Genomic DNA, 23,037 nt, shown 5'->3' on the forward strand with positions numbered 1-23,037 from the left:
AGGAGCCGTATGAGATGAAAACCTCATGTACGGTTTTGGAACGGAGATTTTTTGAATAGAATGAACGACCGTAACGGATGTTGGCTCAATCCGAAGGAAATTATGCGGAAGCTTTGCAAAATTATTATGAAGCTACGCGACTAGAAATCGATCCCTATGATCGAAGTTATATACTCTATAACATAGGCCTTATACACACAAGCAATGGAGAGCATACAAAGGCTTTGGAATATTATTTCCGGGCACTAGAACGAAACCCCTTCTTACCGCAAGCTTTTAATAATATGGCCGTGATCTGTCATTACGTGCGACTATCTCCACTATAGAAAGAAAAAAAAAAAAGAGAGGATCAAATTTTCTAGTAAATACTAGAAAAAAAGGGCTTTCTACATAGGGATCGTAAAAACAACGATTTTTCCCTATCAGCTGTAGGAAGGAAGGACACTTCACGAGAATCAAAAAACGAAGAAAGTATGGCCTATACTACTACTCTATGGATAAAGTTTCTCAAATTGATAGAGAAAGCACCGTAAAGATCAATTAGTGAGCGACTGGGTCGATACAACTAAAAAAAACTGCTTACTTATCCCATGATATGGGGCAAAATTTAGGAATCCGCTTATGTAATAGAGCCGATCCACTAAGGGATTAAGCAGCGGTGTAGTATCAGATCCCAAAGATAGTAAGTTCTTTTTTCTTTCTTATGGAAAAAAGTCTTTTTCAAGGATTCTATAGAGATTTCATATATGAAACCGGGATAGTTACCTCTCAGAAAATTTGAACGAAGGCTCTATATCTATCTATGCTTCATTCTTCTGAAGGTGGGAAAAAAGATCAAACTGATTATTGATAAAAATTAGGGTTTGAAACTTAGGTAATTAATTTCTTCTGCTTAACCCAAGAACAAATTGGATCGATTTTTGATAAATCGAATTCAGTTAAGATAGGGGAAATTCAGATAGCAATTTCTGAGCCGTATGAGGTAGGAAACTCTCAAGTACGGTTCTAAGGGAAGGAACTTCCTATTCCGACCGAGGAGAACAGGCCATTCTACAGGGTGATTCGGAAATTGCGGAAGCTTGGTTTGATCAAGCTGCTGAATATTGGAAACAAGCTATAGCGCTTACTCCGGGAAATTATATTGAAGCACAGAACTGGTTGAAGATTACGAAGCGCTTTGAATTTGAATAAGACCATGCTCCTTCTTTTTCATAAAATGGGTGGTTTGGTTGTTGATCCATTAATCAAATAAATTAGGTCGTAAGATCGAATCAAGAATTTCATTATATCCATTTCTTATACCTTCTATTTTATATGATATTTCATAAGAATAAACCATAGGGATAGGGTCTAGAATAGAAGTAATAAAGTGAATAAAAAGAGGGGGCAATCTAAATATTGCTAATATATTAGGACCATCTTATTAATAATTCTAATGAGTTATCTTGGAATTTAGAATCAAATAAAAAACCCTATATTATGCTCAAGGAAAGTAGATATAGATAGGAGCTTATGCCCTCAAAAAAAATACACTAGTTTCTTAAATTAAAAATAAAAAAGATTTTTTTCTTACGTCGAGAAATATTTGTTTTTCAAGATAAACAATGTCCGTTAGGCACCTAATCTTTATGTCATAATAGACCCGAACACTTGCCTCGGATTGACTTCAATATATAATTGCTCCAGTGAATAACTAAAAAAAAAATAGAAGGATGGTAGATAGTAAAGAAAAGAACTAATCACAATATCTATCTTTCAAAATCTATCTTTCAAAATCTATCTTTCAAAATATATATCTTTCAAAGATTCACTAAAAAGACAGTTGGCGGGTCTCTTTGTATGTCTTGTCCGGAAAGAGGAGGACTTAATGATTATTCGTTCGCCGGAACCAGAAGTAAAAATTGTTGTGGATAGGGATCCTGTAAAAACATCTTTTGAGGAATGGGCCAGACCCGGCCATTTCTCAAGAACACTAGCTAAGGGCCCTGATACTACCACTTGGATCTGGAACCTACATGCTGATGCTCACGATTTCGATAGTCATACTGGTGATTTGGAGGAGATTTCTCGAAAAGTCTTTAGTGCTCATTTCGGGCAACTTTCCATTATCTTTCTTTGGTTGAGTGGCATGTACTTTCATGGCGCCCGTTTTTCCAATTATGAAGCATGGCTAAGTGATCCTACTCACATTGGACCCAGTGCTCAGGTAGTTTGGCCTATAGTAGGGCAAGAAATATTGAATGGTGATGTAGGCGGGGGTTTCCGAGGAATCCAAATAACCTCTGGTTTTTTTCAGCTTTGGCGAGCATCTGGAATAACTAGTGAATTACAACTCTATTGTACTGCAATTGGTGCATTGATTTTTGCAGCGTTAATGCTTTTTGCTGGTTGGTTCCATTATCACAAAGCCGCTCCCAAATTGGCCTGGTTCCAAGATGTAGAATCCATGTTGAATCACCACTTAGCGGGATTATTAGGACTTGGGTCTCTTTCTTGGGCGGGGCACCAAATTCATGTATCTTTACCAATTAACCAATTTCTTGACGCTGGGGTGGATCCTAAAGAGATACCACTTCCTCATGAATTTATCTTGAATCGGGACCTTTTGGCTCAACTTTATCCTAGTTTTGCCGAAGGAGCAACCCCTTTTTTCACTTTAAATTGGTCCAAATACGCAGAATTTCTGACTTTTCGCGGAGGACTAGATCCAGTAACCGGTGGTCTCTGGCTGACCGATATTGCGCACCATCATTTAGCTATTGCTATTCTTTTCCTAATCGCAGGTCATATGTATAGGACCAATTGGGGTATTGGCCATGGACTTAAAGATATTTTGGAGGCTCACAAGGGCCCATTTACAGGACAAGGCCATAAGGGTCTTTATGAAATCTTAACAACGTCATGGCATGCTCAATTATCTCTTAACCTAGCTATGCTAGGCTCTACAACCATTGTTGTAGCTCATCATATGTATTCTATGCCTCCCTATCCATACCTAGCTACTGACTATGGTACACAACTTTCCTTGTTCACACACCACATGTGGATTGGCGGATTTCTAATAGTCGGTGCTGCTGCACATGCAGCAATTTTTATGGTAAGAGACTATGATCCAACTACTCGATACAACGATCTATTAGATCGCGTCCTTAGACACCGCGATGCAATCATATCCCACCTTAACTGGGTATGTATATTTCTAGGTTTTCACAGTTTTGGCTTGTACATTCATAATGATACCATGAGTGCTTTAGGCCGTCCACAAGATATGTTTTCGGATACTGCCATACAATTACAACCTATCTTTGCTCAATGGGTACAAAATATCCATGCTACTGCGCCTGGCGTAACAGCTCCTGGTGCAACAACAAGTACTAGCTTAACGTGGGGAGGCGGCGAGTTAGTAGCAGTAGGTGGCAAAGTGGCTTTGTTACCTATTCCATTAGGAACCGCAGATTTTTTAGTCCATCACATTCATGCATTTACCATACATGTGACTGTATTAATACTTTTGAAAGGTGTTTTATTTGCTCGGAGTTCCCGTTTGATACCCGATAAAGCAAATCTAGGTTTTCGCTTTCCTTGCGATGGGCCTGGCCGAGGGGGAACATGTCAAGTATCCGCCTGGGATCATGTTTTCTTAGGTTTATTCTGGATGTACAATGCAATTTCGGTAGTCATTTTCCATTTCAGTTGGAAAATGCAGTCGGATGTTTGGGGTACTATAAGTGATCAAGGGGTGGTAACTCATATTACAGGGGGAAACTTTGCACAGAGTTCCATTACGATTAATGGGTGGCTTCGAGATTTCTTGTGGGCACAGGCATCGCAAGTCATTCAGTCTTATGGTTCTTCATTATCTGCATATGGTCTTTTTTTCTTAGGTGCTCATTTTGTCTGGGCCTTCAGTTTAATGTTTTTATTCAGCGGCCGTGGTTATTGGCAAGAACTCATTGAATCTATCGTTTGGGCTCATAACAAATTAAAAGTTGCTCCTGCTACTCAGCCTAGAGCCTTGAGCATTATACAAGGACGCGCTGTAGGAGTAACCCATTACCTTCTGGGTGGAATTGCCACGACATGGGCATTCTTCTTAGCGAGAATTATTGCAGTAGGATAGTGGCTAGGAGGATTTGAAAGGCATTATGGAATTAAGATTTCCCAGGTTTAGCCAAGGCTTAGCTCAGGACCCCACTACTCGTCGTATTTGGTTTGGTATTGCTACCGCACATGATTTCGAAAGTCATGATGATATTACTGAAGAACGTCTTTATCAGAACATTTTTGCTTCTCACTTTGGGCAATTAGCAATAATCTTTCTATGGACGTCCGGAAATCTGTTTCATGTAGCTTGGCAAGGAAATTTTGAATCATGGATACAGGATCCTTTACACGTAAGACCTATTGCTCATGCGATTTGGGATCCTCATTTTGGTCAACCCGCTGTGGAAGCCTTTACTCGAGGAGGTGCTGCTGGTCCAGTGAATATTGCTTATTCTGGAGTTTATCAGTGGTGGTATACAATAGGATTACGCACCAATGAGGATCTTTATACTGGAGCTCTTTTTCTATTATTTCTTTCTACGCTGTCCTTAATAGCGGGTTGGTTACATCTACAACCCAAATGGAAACCAAGCCTTTCGTGGTTCAAAAACGCGGAATCTCGTCTCAATCATCATTTGTCAGGACTTTTCGGGGTAAGTTCTTTGGCTTGGACAGGACATTTAGTTCATGTTGCTATTCCCGCATCCAGGGGGGAGTACGTTCGATGGAATAATTTCTTAGATGTATTACCCTATCCCCAGGGGTTGGGACCCCTTTTGACGGGTCAATGGAATCTTTATGCCCAAAACCCTGATTCGAGTAATCATTTATTTGGTACCGCTCAAGGAGCGGGAACTGCCATTCTAACTCTTCTTGGGGGATTCCATCCACAAACACAAAGTTTGTGGCTGACCGATATGGCTCACCATCATTTAGCTATTGCATTTATTTTTCTCATTGCCGGTCACATGTATCGAACTAACTTCGGAATTGGGCACAGTATTAAAGATCTTTTAGAAGCGCATACTCCTCCGGGGGGTCGATTAGGGCGTGGGCATAAGGGCCTTTATGACACAATCAACAATTCGATTCATTTTCAGTTAGGTCTTGCTCTAGCTTCTTTAGGGGTTATTACTTCCTTAGTAGCTCAACATATGTACTCTTTACCTCCTTATGCATTCATAGCACAAGACTTTACTACTCAAGCTGCTTTATATACTCATCACCAATATATTGCAGGGTTCATCATGACAGGGGCTTTTGCTCATGGAGCTATTTTTTTCATTAGGGATTACAATCCGGAACAGAATGAGGATAATGTATTGGCAAGAATGTTAGACCATAAAGAAGCTATCATATCTCATTTAAGTTGGGCTAGCCTCTTTCTAGGATTCCATACCTTGGGCCTTTATGTTCATAACGACGTCATGCTTGCTTTTGGTACTCCAGAAAAGCAAATCTTGATCGAACCTATATTTGCCCAATGGATACAATCTGCTCATGGCAAGACGACATATGGGTTCGATATACTCTTATCTTCAACGAATGGCCCCGCTTTCAATGCGGGTCGAAGCCTATGGTTGCCCGGATGGTTGAATGCTGTTAATGAGAATAGTAATTCGCTTTTCTTAACAATAGGACCTGGGGATTTCTTGGTTCATCATGCTATTGCTCTAGGTTTGCATACAACTACATTGATTTTAGTAAAGGGCGCTTTAGATGCACGCGGTTCCAAATTAATGCCAGATAAAAAGGATTTTGGATATAGTTTTCCTTGTGACGGCCCAGGGCGCGGCGGTACTTGTGATATTTCTGCTTGGGACGCATTTTATTTGGCAGTTTTCTGGATGTTAAATACCATTGGGTGGGTTACTTTTTATTGGCATTGGAAACATATCACATTATGGCAGGGCAACGTTTCACAATTTAATGAATCCTCCACTTATTTGATGGGATGGTTAAGAGATTACCTATGGTTAAACTCTTCACAACTTATCAATGGATATAATCCTTTTGGGATGAATAGTTTATCGGTATGGGCGTGGATGTTCTTATTTGGACATCTTGTTTGGGCTACTGGATTTATGTTCTTAATTTCCTGGCGGGGGTATTGGCAGGAATTAATTGAGACTTTAGCATGGGCTCATGAACGCACACCTTTAGCTAATTTAATTCGCTGGAGAGATAAGCCCGTGGCTCTTTCCATTGTGCAAGCAAGATTGGTTGGATTAGCTCACTTTTCCGTGGGTTATATATTCACTTATGCAGCTTTCTTGATTGCCTCAACATCAGGCAAGTTTGGTTAATTTAGTTTGTTTTTTTGTACTGTATCAGCACCTAGTTCATTACTCTTGATAGAGAGGGAGGATCTGCCTTTTTAGATTTCTTTTTCTATTTATTTTTCCATCTAGGATTAGAACCGTATACTTGGTAATAATAGCAACGACACATTATGGCAAAAAAAAGTTTGATTCAGAGGGAGAAGAAGCGGCAGAAATTAGAACAGAAATATCATTTGATTCGTCAATCTTTAAAAAAAAAGATAAGAAGCAAAGTTTCTCCCTTGAGTTTGAGTGAAAAAACGAAAATGCGAGAAAAATTGCAATCCCTACCGCGTAATAGTGCACCTACACGCCTTCATCGACGTTGTTTTTTGACCGGAAGACCTAGAGCTAACTATCGACATTTTGGGCTATCCGGACACGTACTTCGAGAAATGGTTTATGAATGTTTGTTACCGGGTGCAACAAGATCCAGTTGGTAAGGATAAAATACCCTTTCGTATTTGTATGGATTTCTGGAATTGATAATCATAGAGGAGCCCTCTTTACCATTCTGTATAAATGGACTATTCTATTTGTATAGATATTGGTAGAGGGGCGTATCCAACCCTCTTTTATCCACTAGTTACCCCTCTTTAGTTTAAGAGTATAGAGCAGTTTGGTAGCTCATAAGGCTCATAACCTTGGGGTTGCGGGTTCGATTCCCACTACCGCCTCCATACTCCTTCTTTATGATATATGCATGATATAATATATACATCATGCATTTGTATCTGGATTTTTTGATTTCCTAAAAGAGTTTTGGTCTAACAGTTTTTTCTCGGAAGAAGCAAAAAAATAAAAGAAAGAATAAAATATGAAAGAAAAGCGTCCATTGTCTAATGGATAGGACAGAGGTCTTCTAAACCTTTGGTATAGGTTCAAATCCTATTGGACGCAATCTTATTTCTATCTATTCTTTAAATAACTATACTAAACTAAAAACAAAGAAAACTTTTTTGCATGATTCAAATGAAAAAGCTTTCTCAACGATTCCTATTCTACTAACAAGAGTAGACATGCAAAATTTATTTGTTACTGAAGAGAAAACCGTTCCAGCTGTTCCTGAATAGCTTCCTTCAAAAGGATTTCCGCTTGCTCGGTGAATGTCTTGCTAGAAGATATAATTTCTTGGAATTGAGGTTTAGTATCTTTTAGATGTTTACGTAACTCATCCAGAAATTTATTTACCTGTTCAATTTCTAACGAATCAAGATATCCTCTTGTTCCGGTATAAATAGTAGCTATCTGCTCTTCCACTGGGAGAGGATTTGCCTGGGATTGTTTAAGCAATTCCCTTAATCGTCGACCCCTTGCCAATTGATTCTGACTTGTTTTATCGAGAGCAGAGGCGAATTGTGCAAAGGCTTGTAACTCTGCGAATTGCGCTAGTTCCAATTTTGATTTGCCAGCTACTTGTTTCATGGCTTTAATTTGAGCCGCGGATCCTACTCTGGAAACAGAAATACCCACATTAATAGCGGGTCGAATTCCGGCATTGAATAGATCCGCAGATAAGAATATTTGTCCATCTGTAATGGAGATTACATTAGTAGGAATATAGGCGGAAACGTCTCCAGATTGAGTCTCAACTATTGGTAAAGCGGTCATACTTCCTTCGCCTAAAAGAGAATTTAATTTAGCGGCTCTTTCTAAAAGGCGTGAATGCAAATAAAAAACATCCCCTGGATAAGCCTCACGTCCGGGAGGTCTTCTTAATAGAAGGGACATTTGGCGATAAGCTTGTGCCTGTTTGGAGAGATCATCATAAATTATTAAAGTATGCCGTTCGCGGTACATAAAATACTCAGCCAGGGCTGCTCCCGTATAAGGAGCGAGGTATTGTAATGTAGCAGGTGAATCCGCCATTTCAGCTACTACAATAGTGTATTCCATGGCCCCCTCCTCATGGAAAGTAGTTACTACTTGAGCTACGGAGGATGCTCTTTGACCGATAGCTACATAAACACATATTACACCTTGCCCTTTTTGATTGAGAATTGTATCTGTGGCTACTGCTGTTTTGCCAGTCTGTCTGTCCCCAATAATTAACTCTCGCTGACCGCGCCCTATAGGGATCATCGAATCGATAGCAATAAGCCCTGTTTGAAGAGGTTCGTATACGGAACGCCTGGAAATTATACTTGGAGCAGGAGATTCAATTAAGCGAGATTCGGAAGCTATAATTTCGCCTTTCCCATCAATAGGTTTAGCCAGAGCATTTACAACACGACCCAAGTAAGCCTCACTCACGGGTATCTGAGCAATTCTTCCTGTTGCTTTTACAAAACTTCCCTCTTGTATCATCAACCCATCGCCCATTAATACAATCCCAACATTTTTGGATTCCAAATTCAGAGCAATACCCCTAGTACCTTCTGCAAATTCGACTAATTCACCTGACATTATTTCACCAAGACCTATAATACGAGCAATCCCATCCCCCACTTGAACTACGCGACCTATATTCTCAATCCCTACTTTCCTATTATATTGTTCAATACGTTCGCGGAGAATTTTATGAATTTCGTCGACTCGAAGGGTTGCCATTAGTGTTTCTTGACTCTTTTTTCGGAAGCAAGGGGAAAAATAATGCCTAAATTCTAAACGAAAGTAGAAGTTCAAGGCCTAATTAATTTAATTATTTCTTCCATTCCAGGGACCCGAGAATGCCAATATTAGCACGAATCGTACGGAAATGTAACTCGGTATTCAAACAACTATTCAGAGTTCCTAGAGCTCCTTGTACGGCCTGTTGGAAAACCCGCTGTCGGACCTGATTCATTGCCCTTTGTTTTTCAAAATAAAGGGTTTCGTTTTTAGACTTTTCCAATTGTTCCAAACTAATAGAAGTAGCATTAATCAAATTTGCTTTTTCTCGTTCTATCTCAGAGTATCCATTCATTCGATACTCATCCGCTTCTAGTTCGACTTTCTGTAATCGAATCCGAGCTTTTTCGAGTTGCTCAATGGTCCCTCTACGCAATTCTTCTGAATTTCGAATAGTACTCAAGATCCTCTGTTTTCGATTATCTAATAAATCTTTTAATGAAAGTAGATTATTTTGTAAGTTTACAACTTTTATGATCTCTTCCCGAACCAAACATGAATCTTTCGATTCATTTGGCTCTCACGCTCCTTTTTTTTTTTCTATAGCTATTTCCATATCTTTTTTTTAAGTAATGAGCCTATCCTCTATCTTCTTTTTTATGTTTATATTTCAATATACCGAAACCTATATAAGACTAGATAAATATTAAGAGGACTCTTCCGCCTAGATAAAAATATATCATGGTCAGCAAAGTTGTTTCTTTATTTTTATTTGCCCTCTAGTTAATAATTTCAATTTCATTAAGAAAAACTAACTAAATAAATGGAAAATGAAAATTAATAGAATTCTTTTTTATTTTTTTTTTCTTCAAATCCAAAAAATTTCTCTTTTTTATACATAGGTCGTCGATTCGGCATTGGTTAAAAAAGGGCAGGGTGCCCCCTTTTTTTTCTAGTAAATAGTTCAAACCATTTTATCGATATGAGTGTTCTATATCAGATAAATTTTACATTAGCTATTTCCCGTTTAAATTGGTACTAATACTAATATAGTTGTAGAAAGAGTACCTCTTTTTGCCTGGACTTCAAGCAGTTTAGCTTTAACCGTGTTAATGGTCTCACATTCTTGGTTTATAGAGAATCAAAGTTGATTTACCAATGAGTCGCGAAATGCTATGGTTCTTCCATATGATTTCTGAATTTATTCAGAAGTAATTCGTCGAGATCGTGCACCCTTTTCTTATTTATCCGAAAAATACTAAAAAATATTATAAAGTGCAGCCGGATAGATCCAATCTATTCTTGAAATAGACAACTCGCACACACTCCCTTTCCAAAAAAAATCAAAACACCAACCACTACAGTTAGATTTATTAGATTTGTTGCTAAAATATCGGTATTAAGCCCGAAACTGCCAGCGGATGGCCAGTGAGCTAAAAAAACGAAAGAATGGGTTACATTTTTCATATGCTCTCCTCTTATAGATAGGACGAACAAAGAACAAAGTTTTTCGATCACTTACTTCGCTCGCCCTTTTTTGATCGGTTTTTTTAATGCAAATAGATTCAATCTAGTAATTTCTTTTAGATTAAGTCTTACGTCTTGTTTGACCGGTGAAAGACTTCCTTTGTTGAAATGTTCTGTTCCCAAAATTCCTAAAATAAAAGGAAAAAACTTTCCACTTTCCTAAACTAAGGACGGGAAATAAGAAGGTGAGCATATCTTCTAAATTAATAATACTCAACTCAGCCCTTCCTAGAATGGGGTATTATCTGTCCCGATAAATAGATAATTCCAGGAGTAATAAATAGGAGTAAATTAAATAAAGTATTGATATAATTGGAATTGTGGAAGCAAATACCAATTTACTAAAAAAAGAAAAAAGTATCTAATCGAAATCGAAAGAATTTTTTTTTTAAGATTAAACAAAAGGGTTCGCAAATAAAAGCGCTAGTGCCACAACTAGTCCATAAATTGTTAAAGCTTCCATAAAAGCTAGACTAAGCAATAAAGTACCTCGTATTTTACCTTCTGCTTCTGGCTGTCTCGCAATACCTTCTACAGCTTGTCCTGCAGCAGTACCTTGACCAACTCCAGGTCCAATAGAAGCAAGCCCTACGGCCAATCCAGCAGCAATAACAGAAGCAGCAGCAATTAGTGGATTCATGGTGAGTAGTTCCTCGTGTCAAAAAAAAGAAATGGTTAAGGATACAATCAACCAATAAATTCTTACTTCTAAGCTCTATTGGGGAGAAGTAAAGTAACTAAAAAGTACAAATTGAAATCAAATTGAAATGATAATGTGAATTGTCCGAACTACATAGAAGGGAATTCCATATCCATATATCGGATTAGATAATGAATCTAACCTAGGAATATATAATATAATATCCTATATATATACATTTGTTTCTTCTATTTTGTTTGCATATTTTCTCATTTTCTATTGAATCGGATTCTAAAATCATTGCTTAAAGTGGAAACCTGCATAAAAGAGGACTCCACTTATAGACATTAAGGATATTATATAGTATAGATCTAGCCTGACTCCACCCTCCTTAATGCATATATACTTTGAAAATTCCATAATATAGTCTATTCTATTCTCTCTCCTACAACTCTAGGCTATATATTCATACGCATTTCTAACTATTTTTTTGCAACCAAGCAGATTATCTGGAACCATGCATGAATTGAGCTAAGCTGCAAAAAAAAAAAATACTATTTCCAAAAAGAGTCAATTCAATGATGACCCTCCATGGATTCACCTATATAGGCTGCGGCTAATGTTGCAAAAATAAGAGCTTGAATACCGCTTGTAAATAATCCAAGAAACATGACCGGTATAGGGATTACTAAGGGGACTAAAGAAACAAGAACAACAACGACTAATTCATCCGCCAATATATTCCCGAAAAGTCGAAAGCTAAGCGATAATGGTTTTGTGAAATCTTCTAGGATGTTAATTGGTAAAAGGATTGGAGTTGGTTTAATATATTTCTCGAAATAGCTCAATCCTTTTTTGCTAAGACCAGCATAAAAATATGCCGCTGACGTGAGTAAAGCTAAAGCAACAGTAGTATTTATATCATTCGTGGGCGCTGCTAATTCCCCATGGGGTAACTCTATAATTTTCCAAGGTAAAAGAGCACCCGACCAATTCGAAACAAAAATAAAAAGGAACATAGTTCCAATAAAGGGAACCCAGGGACCATATTCTTCTCCAATCTGAGTTTTGCTCAAGTCTCGAATAAACTCAAGGACATATTCAAAAAAATTCTGACCGTCGGTCGGGATGGTTTGTGGATTCCGAACAGCTATGACAACTGAACCTAGCAAGATAGTAATTACGACCCAAGAAGTGATGAGTACTTGGGCATGAATTTGGAAACCTCCTATTTGCCAATAGAAGTGTTGGCCTACTTCTACACCCGATATATCGTATAACCCCTTGAGTGTTTTAATGGAACAAGGTATAATATTCATATTGTCCTCTGATAAAAATTGAACTTCAAAAAAGGAATTCTTTTGATTCAACCATCTCTTTCTCAACTCAGCAACTTGAAGTATTAATCTTATATTTAGGATACCAAGAAAGCACATCAGATCATAATATATATCAATACCCTCTAATATATATCAATATTCCCCTTCTTTTTTCTATGCAAAAAAAATTCTATGCAAAAAAAAAGATATAGTAAAGTAAGTGATTCCATAAATTTACGCAGTTGCCCAAGAATTCACTATATATTCTTAATCAACGATTTCTTATATAGAGAGAACGGCCCTCACAAATTGAAAATACTAATTTGTTAAGAATCAATCGAATTGAAGTCATAGTGTCATCGTTGGCTGGAATCGATATATTCGCGAGATCCGGGTCACAATTTGTATCGACTAAAGAAATAGTAGGAATCCCCAAAATGGCACATTCCCGAAGAGCTATATACTCTTTTTGCTGATCAAGGACGATCACAATGTCTGGCAATCTCGTCATATATTTGATCCCGCCGAGATACCTTTGCAAAGTAGATAATTTTCTCTTCAAGATTGCCACATCTCTTTTTGGGAGATGGTGGAATTTTCCCATTTTTTCTTCTGCTCTTAAGTCTCTAAATTGAGAAAGTCTAGTTTTCGTAATCGACCAATTCGTTAACATACCACTGAACCACTTTTTATTAACATAATGACAACGAGCCCTTATTGCAGCTGATGCTACTAAATCTGTTGCTCTTTTTTTGGTACCAACAATTAAGAAACTTTTTCCCTGACTTGCTGCATCAAAAACTAAATCACAAGCTTCTGATAAAAAACGAGCCGTTCTAGCGAGATTTATAATATGAGTACCTTTACGCTTTGCCGAAATGTAAGGGGCCATTTTAGGATTCCATTTCTTAATACCATGACCAAAATGAACTCCTGCTTCTATCATCTCTTTCAAATTAATGTTCCAATATCTTCTTGTCATTTTTTCCACACTTCCTTTTTTTTAATCCTACCATTCCATTACGGAATTTAGTTCTTTTTGAAGATTAAGAAAGATCCGAAATAGCTTGAAATAAATAATAATTGTTCCGAGAGAACCTTGTACTAAGATAAGAGTTGGCCATTGATACATGGTATAAACATAACCACCTTAATGAATTAACTGACTTGTTTTACTTATTAAAATAAAAATCTTAAAAATCTAAAATTTGACCTGTTAGTGTTCTAAGTTCAAAAGTCTAGTAAAGTAAAAAATATTTTTATGGGGGTTCTTATGTCTCATAAAAATTGTTTGTTACGTCAGAATCTGAAGAAACTAATTCTGTATGGAGAAACAAAAAATCTCTCATTTCCGACGCGAATAGATTTTTTTTTTTTATTTCGAAATAAAGGTTCTTGTCTTGTGGGGAACGATGCACAAATTTTTGGAATCCGGTACCAACAGGTATAATCCCCCCCAGAACTACGTTTTCTTTCAAGCCTTTCAACCAATCAATGCGACCTCGTAGGGCAGCTTTTGCTAAAACTCGAGCAGTTTCTTGAAAACTTGCTTCAGATATGAAACTTTGGGTATTCAGGGAAGCCCTTGTTATTCCCAATAAGATTGCCCGATAATAGATCGATTCATCCAAAGCTCGTCCTGCTCGTTCCGCTCGCAATAGTCCGATTAATTCCCCAGGCGAAAAAACATTAGACATTCCATCTTCGGAAACCCGCACTTTTGATGTTACTTGGCGTATAATAATCTCTATATGTCTATTATGGATCTGTACCCCTTGGGATCGATAAACCTTTTGGATTTTATTAACCAAAGAGATACGACTTTGGGCTATGGTTAGCTCAGCTCCAATCAAGAATCCCCAAGGGACCCCAAGAATTCTTGGTATACGCTCATTCCAATCCTCAATTCTCCTTTCGAGATTCGGGGATAATGAATCAATTGAACGCGCTTCAAAGATTTGTTCCACTTTTGGAAGACCTTGCGTTATGTCACTAGATCTCGATTTTTCATATATAAACGTAACTAACCTATCTCCCTTGTAAAGGATTTCTCCATAATGACCATTAACAGTTGCTCCTGTAGTGGCCAAATAAGGTTTAGCTGCTCTTATAACAAAGGAATTCATATTTACAATGAAAATTTGACCGGATTTTTTTATGTGCGATTTAAATAGACATACATTTTCACAAATAAATTGTCCAAGGTGAATTATTGCCAATGTCTCTTCCCAAGAATCATGATGGACAAAGTGACAATTCAAAAGGAATGGATCCAACATTATGTTACTATCGAAATTAGAAATCCTTTTATTTTCATCTATTAAAGAGTATTTAAGTTCTTGAAGTACTTGGAAGGTTTGTTTTAAATTGTCAACGAACAAATATTTTTTTAACAGGATTTTATTATGCGTTAGTAAATAGTAAGATGAAGAAAAATGCGATATACTAGCTACAATAGCGCCTAAGGGCCCAAAAATTTCTCGAATAGGAATTCTAGGATTCCATTCTTTTATCGCATTGGGATGTTTTGAATTCTTGAATAAACCAATTCGAGAACAGTTGGATGCCGACAAAATCATCAAAGAGTGGTATTCTTTATTTCGATTCAACAAAGTGCCAATAGCTTCTGGATGTTGGCTAAGTGATTCAATCTTCGCCTTGGAATAAAAAGAATTGATATTGGCGCGATCTAACCTATTATGGGGAATCGGTCCTGCACTTGTCCTACCATACCTTTTTCGTGTATACGAAATAGTGGACTTGACTAACTCAATTCTTAGGAAATCGCGAATAAGATCATTTGCTCTTACCTCAACAAGGGAAGCACCAGCCTTTTCTTTTTCTTCTTGTTCCCAATTCACTACTAAGCAAGTTCTAACAAATTGACTATTTGTGTGATAAATTCTTTGAGTTAACTTGCTATTTTCATGAGAAATAAAATTGACAAGTCGAATTTGGAGATTATTTTCTTCTTGCAAGAGATCCTGCGGGAAAAGTGTTGCTAAATTTCTTCCTTCGTCCATTTCATATGCCACTGTAGGGCGAACGGAAACAAAATACTTTTCCTTGCTCTTGAGAATTTTTTTCCGTTGAACATAGACCCAATTTTTCCTTTTTTTTGATTCCTTAGAATCTTTTTTTTGTCTTTCTGGCGGTATCAAACAGCCACCTAATATCTTATCCGCCTCTTCAGGAAAATGAATATCTCCGGAAAATATTTTGAGTTCCGTATGGCTTTTTTTTCTCTTCACTCGGACCAGTCCGCCTAGTCGACTTCTTGTATTTTTTGTGAGTTGTGTATTCACTCCAATAATACTATTGTCAAGTATCTTTAGGGATGAAGATCTCGGCAAGATATGAAGTTCTTGAAGAATGAAAAAAAACCGATCTACTTCTTTTTGGTATTTTAGACTAAATTCTTTTGTTCCTCGATGCTCAATCAAACCCTCTTTTTTTAAGATGGAATCTTCCTCTGGGCTCTCGTATTCGTCCTCTGAATCTTCTTCTGAGTCTTCCTCTAAAGTACCATATTTTTCCTCTGCGCTTTCCCCGGGGCTGCCATATTCGTCTTCTGAGTCTTCCTCTAGAGTTCCATATTCGTCCTCTTGGGTCCTATATTTGCTCTCTGGGCTCCCATATTCCTCTTCTGAGTCTTTCTCTAAAGTCCTATATTCGTTCTCTGGGTTCCCATATTCGTTTTCTGGGCTCCCATATTCGTCTTCTAGGGTTTCATATTCGTATTCGTCTTCTAGGATTCCATATTTAGATTCTTCTAGGGTTTCATATTCATATTCGTCCTCTCGGGTCCTGTATTCGTCTTCTAGGGTCTCATATTCCTCTTCTGAGTCTTCCGCTCGAGTCCTATATTCTTCTTCTAGGGTCCTATATCTAAATTTAACAATTCCTGAACCCTTTTTATCTTTTCTGTATCGGGGATCGTCAAAATAAGCAAAAATAGTATTTCTACGTAAAACACCCATAAGGGGGATTTCAATCGAAATCCCAAAACAGGATATTAGTTCTTTCTCTTGTTCTTGATGATATTGTAATGGAATGACGAACCTATTTCTTCGCTTTTTCGCCAACAAATCTGAATTATCTTGAAAAATAGAAGGATAGATAAAATTCCAATGGCCATTGGACATGATTCGATCCGACGTTGAATAATCAAGAATTTCCCTATCTTTTTTACCATAAGTATTCATTTGATCTTGATCCTTGTGGAGTGAAAAAGACGCTATACTGGATCTGCACATACTTACTGACAATATCCATAAATGGCTTGTTTTTGGTAATCGGCGAAGATTACCATATTGATATTCGGGCGCATGGTAAACATCAGTACTCCAGTGCATTTCGCCGTCTGATTCAGAATAAATATGCTTTTGTACCCTTTCTTTAAAATGTAAAGTGGACGTTCCGGCACGAATCTCCGCAATTACTTGTTCGGATTTTACATATTGATCATTTTGCACTAGAATCAAGCTTTTTGAGGGAATATTCACACTATATAGAATATCTTGACTCTGAATAGTTACATGCAAGTCTATATAACATAGAAAAGCAGGCTGCCCATGACGGGTACGTGTGGGGTGAACCAAATTCTCATTGAATTTTATTTTTCCATTCGAAGGGGATCGTACAAGGTCGGCAGTACCCCCTGTGAATACTCCGCCAGTATGAAAAGTTCTTAATGTTAGTTGAGTCCCTGGCTCCCCAATTGATTGACCTGCAATAATACCTACGGCTTCTCCCAATTCGACCAGATCACTATGAGTAGGACTCCGGCCATAGCATAATTGACAGATCCAAGAAGTGCTTCGGCAAGTAAAGGGGGTTCTAATATATATTGGTTGTGCTCGAAATGGTTGTGCTCGAAAGGCAGTTATGAATCGATTGACTAATCCAATTCCAATATCTTGATTTCGCGCGGCAATGCATCGTGAACCGATATATATATCGTCTGCTAATACACGACCAATTAGTGTTTGGACAAAAAGTTTTTCCGTCATCCCATTTTGAGGACTTACAGAAATACCTCGGATAGTACCACAATCTCTTCTACGCACAATAATATGTTGAACTACTTCAACAAGTCTACGTGTAAGATATCCAGCATCTGCTGTTCGCACAGCAGTATCTACAACCCCTTTGCGGGCTCCATAGCAGGAAATTATATATTCTGTCAAAGAAAGTCCCTCGCGTAAATTGCTTTGAATAGGTAAATCAATCATTTGTCCTTGAGGGTCCGACATTAATCCTCTCATACCTACTAATTGGTGTACTTGAGATGCATTTCCTCTGGCTCCTGAAAAAGACATTAGATAGACTGGATTAGAAGGATCCGTTATCCGAAAATTTGAATTCATTTCTTGTTTCAAATATTCACTTGTCGCATACCATATCTCAACAGATTGGCGTAATTTTTCTACCGCGTGTACAGCCCCATAATAATAGTGTTTCTCCAAAAGAAAACTCTGTTGTTCCGCGTCTTGGACTAACCATCCCTTAGAGGGTATTGTTAAAAGATCCTCGATTCCTAACGAAATCGATGTAGTAGTGGCTTGATGGAAGCCCAGAGTCTTTAGTTGATCCAGTATATGGGATGTATATCCCATTCCAAAATGATCTATTAATCTGCTAATAAGTCGTTTCATACCAGTTCCGTCTATCTCTTTATTATGAAAGACCAGATTGGCCCGTTCCGCCATACATAAGTACCCCCTTTTCGGCTGAGTAGGATTCGACAATTGCTGAGTAGGATTCGACAATGGGCCTGAGTCAGTGATTCGAAAATTTAATTAACTTAATTGCCTCAATCTCAATCTGGATTCGCGTGGCAAATAATGATGATACTAGGGAAATCGGAATGCCCCCCGAAAGGGGAGGGGCATCGCCGAATCTAACTTTCTTGTTTAGGTAGTGTATGAATAGGCCTGACTAAATCCTTGTATGGCTTCCTCTATTTCTCTATAAAAAGAAATATGACCAAGAGTGGTTCGAATGTATATCGAACGAATTTCTTTTTTTCTATTTCCCATTATTAGATAGTGGGCATAAATCTCATGATAAGTCCCCAAAGATTCATATTGAACTTCAATCGGAACTTCTCTTGACCCAATGACGCGTTGATCCAGGTTCCATCGTAGCCACAAGGGACTATCTAAACTGATTAGTTTTTGTCTATAAGCTCCCAGTGCATCATAAGAACTAGAAAAATGGGGTTCTTTATCTTTCCTATATTTAAAATTATTATTATTATTGTAATTTACTTTTAGATTTGGGTAGTTTCTGCAACTATTATATCTATTTGCACAAATACCTCGACGCTTTCCAATCGTTAATACATAAAGCCCGATAAGCATGTCTTGGGTTGGTACGCAAATAGGATCCCCAATAGCGGGAGATAAGAGATTCATATGAGAAAACATAAGTAAACGGGCTTCTGCCTGAGCTTCCAAGGATAAAGGTAGATGAACAGCCATTTGATCTCCATCAAAGTCCGCATTGAAACCCTTACACACTAATGGGTGTAAAGAAATAGTACGCCCCTCTACTAAAGTGGGTTGAAAGGCCTGTATGCCTAATCTATGCAGGGTAGGTGCTCTATTTAACAGTACAGGATGTCCCCGCATAACTTCTTGAAGTATTTCCCATACAATGGGTTCTTTTTCCCAAATTTTCCTTTTAGCAATCCTTACATTAGAAGTGGCGCGTTTCGTGATTAAATCGCGAATTACAAATAGCTGAAAAAGCTTTATTGCTATCTCTAGAGGTAATCCACATTGATGTAATGAAAGCGAAGGACCCACAACAATGACAGAACGCCCCGAGTAATCGACCCGTTTCCCAAGCAGAGTCTCGCGAAACCTTCCCTCTTTACCTTCAATTACATCTGAAAGTGATTTGTATACTTTATTGTGACCATCCCTCGTCGGTTGCCCGCGGGACCCACTATCAAGAAGTGTATCCACGGCTTCTTGTACCAATTTTTCCTGGCACATTACTAAATCTGCTGGCGCTAATTCACTTCTTTTTAATAGATAGGCAAGATTGTTGTTCCGACGGATAACTCTCTTATAAAGTTCATTAATGTCTGAAGTCACTACTTTATCTCCAGACCTATAAACAATAGGTCTCAATTCGGGAGGAAGAACCGGTAATAAGCACAAAACCATCCATTCTGGTTCTACATTTGTTTGAATAAAATGTTTCGCCAATTGCATGCGTCTAATCAAAAAAACTTTTCTTATTCGTCTTTTTCTATCTTCCCACTCATCTCCACTATACCCCTCGTCTTCTAATTCCTTCCATTCGACCAAAGAATTCTCTATAATAATTCGCAAATCCAAATCTGCTAATTGTTCTCTAATAGCACCTGCTCCTGTCGCAATTTCCCGATTTCGAAATGTTGCAAAGCCTGGGGTAGAAAAAAAGGGAGAAATGCTGTGGTTACAGGATGCAATTTCCTCTTCGAATAAACCTCGTAATCGTAAAAAAGTGGGTTTTTTAGTGCTGGGCCTAGCAAAAGAGAAATCGCCGTATACTAGGCCCTCCAACTTCTTAAGAGGTTTATCTAAAAGATTCGCGATATAACTAGGAAGACCTTTCAAATACCACACATGAGTCACGGGACATGCGAGTTTGATGTATCCCATTTGATATCTTCGTATCCGAGAATCCACAAATTCGACCCCGCATTTTTGGCAAAATCTTTCGTCTTCGTTTTCAGCTCCGCTCGCTCGAGAATTGCCACAAGCGCAAATCCCGCTTTTTATGGGTCCAAAGATTCTTTCGCAAAACAATCCATCTTTTTCTGGTTTATCGGTTTTATAATGAAAAGTAGAGGGCCTTGTGACTTCGCCAACGACTTCTCCATTAGGTAGGTTTTTGTTAGCCCAAGCCTTTATTTGTTGAGGGGAAACGAGTCCAATTTGAAGTTGTTGATGTTTATATTGGTCAATCATAAAATAGAAATAAGAAAAGAATTTATATTTATTCCGATCAAACTTCCTCCCTATTAACCTGGAAGTTCTTTTCAGATACAAGGAAATGATTCAGTTCTAGAGCCAAAGATCGTAGTTCTCGAACGAGCACTCGAAAAGATTCTGGAGGATCCTCATGATTAGGTATTCTTTTTCCCCAGATCGTAGCATTAAGTATTTCTTGGCGAGCTATAAGATGGTCAGATTTATAAGTAAGTATCTCTTGTAAAATATGAGCAACACCAAATCCTTCTAAAGCCCAAACTTCCATTTCTCCTACTCGTTGTCCCCCTTGCTTGGCTCTTCCTCTAACCGGTTGTTGTGTAACAAGTGAGTAGGGCCCAGTAGAACGCCCATGAATTTTCTCATCAACTTGATGAATTAATTTTAAGATATAGGACTTCCCTATTAGAACAGGTTGCTCAAAGGGGTCGCCTGTTCTTCCATCAAATATTCTGCTTTTTCCCGGGTACTCGGGTTCAAATACCCATGGATTTTTTGTTTCTTTACTGGCTTCATATAATTCTGAAAACACAAGTTTTCTTGAAGCCTCTTGCTCATATCTCTCATCAAAGGGTGCTATTCTATAATGTTTCTTTAGCAGATCCCCCGCTAATCCGAGCGAGCTTTCAAATATTTGTCCCACATTCATTCGGGAGGGTACTCCTAAGGGATTGAAGACCATATCAACGGGTGTTCCATCTTGCAAATAGGGCATATCTTGCCTAGGCAAAATTTTGGAAATGATCCCTTTATTCCCATGTCTTCCGGCTACTTTATCCCCAACTTTGATTTCACGTTTCTGTAAAATATATACACGAACCATTATGTCGAGCGGGTCCCTTTGGATCCATTTCACATCGATAACGCGCCCTCTTCCACCTATAGGTAATTTCAGAGAAGTTTCTTTTGAAGTGGAAACCTCAAGGCCAAATATGGCCCGTAATAATCCAGCTTCCGCGATATAAGATGATTCGCTCGCTATCTGAGGCGTTAATTTACCTACTAAAATATCACCAGTTTCTACCCAGGATCCCAACCTAACAACTCCATTTCTGTCCAAATTGCGGAGTAAATGTTCTTCTAGATGTGGTATTTCTTTAGTGATTTTTTCAGCGGAGCCCTGGCTTGTCGTATCCGTCTGAATTTCATATTTCCGGATGTGAAAAGAGGTATAAATATCTTCATATACCAAACGTTCGCTAATTAGTACTGCGTCTTCAAAATTGTAACCTTCCCATGGCATATAAGCTACTAATACGTTTTTTCCTAAAGCAAGTTCGCCCCCAATTGTAGCAGCTCCTTCTGCTAAAATTTGTCCTTTTTTAATGGATTTACCCCGTGGAACCCGGGGTTTTTGGTGCATACAAGTATTTTTGTTAGAGCGACGGTGGTTAACTAAAGGAATACTTATAGTCTTCCCACTACTTGATAAAAGTATCTTATGACTATCAGTAGAAATGATCTTTCCCTCGCGTTCGGCTATAATGGAAACCCTCGAATCTAGAGCTGTTTGGCGTTCCAATCCAGTTCCAACAATGCATTTCTCGGACCGAGAAAGCGGAACTGCTTGGCGCTGCATATTAGAACTCATTAAAGCCCGATTCGCATCATTGTGCTCAATAAAAGGAATGAGAGAACCCCCAATAGAAAAATATTGGAAAGGAAAAATACTTCTAACATGAATCTGTTCCCATGCAATAGTCAAGAATTCTTGACGGTATCTAGCCGGAACAACCTGTTCTTCCTGAATACCTTGATTCAAGGACAAAGAATTTCCTGCTGCTATCATATAATATTCATCTCTATTTGGTGATAGATAAACCACCTGTCTCTCTTTTTTTTCTTTTGCTTTCTCAGCAGATATTTCATAAAACGGACTCTCTATGGATCCCCACAAGTGATCAATTCTCGCATGAATTGTTAAGGATCCAGTAAGTCCAACATTGATTCCTTCAGACGTGTCAATTGGACAAATACGCCCATAGTGACTCGGATGAATATCTCGGCTCCGAAAACTTGCGGTTCTCCCCGTCAACCCTCCAGGACCTAAACAACTCACTTTTCGCCCATGAACAGTTTGTGTCAATGGATTCGTTTGATCAAAAACTTGAGATAACGGGTATGTGCCAAAAAAGGTCTCATAAGTAGTTATTAATAAAATTGAAGTTGAAGTTGGAGTTACCAAAGTTTGGGGAGTCGGTTTCGATTGACGTATGAATACTCTACGAATAGTTTTTTGAACTGCATGTTGTAAACGACCAAGAGCCAATCCGAATTGATCTTGTAACAGATCCGCAACCGAACGAATACGTTTATTTTTCAAGTGATTCATATCGTCATCGTCAAGTATACCCGTTCCAAATTTCATTCCAATCAAATGATCCGTAGCGGCCAATACATCTCGTGGTAACAAGAATGTATTGTTCTGAGGAATATCAAGATTAAGTCTCCGATTCATATTTCGTCGACCAATCCTTCCTAATTCACATTTTTGTTGAAAAAATTTCTTTTGTAATTCCTCGCATAAGGACTCCGAAAATACCAGGTCCCCACCTACACAAGCAAATTGTTGATAAAACTCCAAAATAGCTTTTTCTTTTGACTCAATCCTCTTCTTCTCTTTAGCATTCGGGAAAGACAAGAAAATT

The 23,037-nt window shown here is 38.2% G+C and overlaps 1 non-coding gene across 1 annotated transcript; it reads left to right on the forward strand.

The window, feature by feature from the left end:
* Positions 1-7,193: 7,193 nt before the first annotated feature.
* Positions 7,194-7,265, forward strand: TRNAR-UCU (transfer RNA arginine (anticodon UCU)). The gene has a single exon. It is a non-coding gene; the product is annotated as a tRNA-Arg (tRNA).
* Positions 7,266-23,037: the final 15,772 nt, after the last annotated feature.

Source organism: Triticum urartu, unplaced genomic scaffold (assembly GCF_056163025.1).
Source record: "Triticum urartu cultivar PI428250 unplaced genomic scaffold, HENAU_Tu73 scaffold2, whole genome shotgun sequence".
NCBI lineage: Eukaryota > Viridiplantae > Streptophyta > Magnoliopsida > Poales > Poaceae > Triticum > Triticum urartu.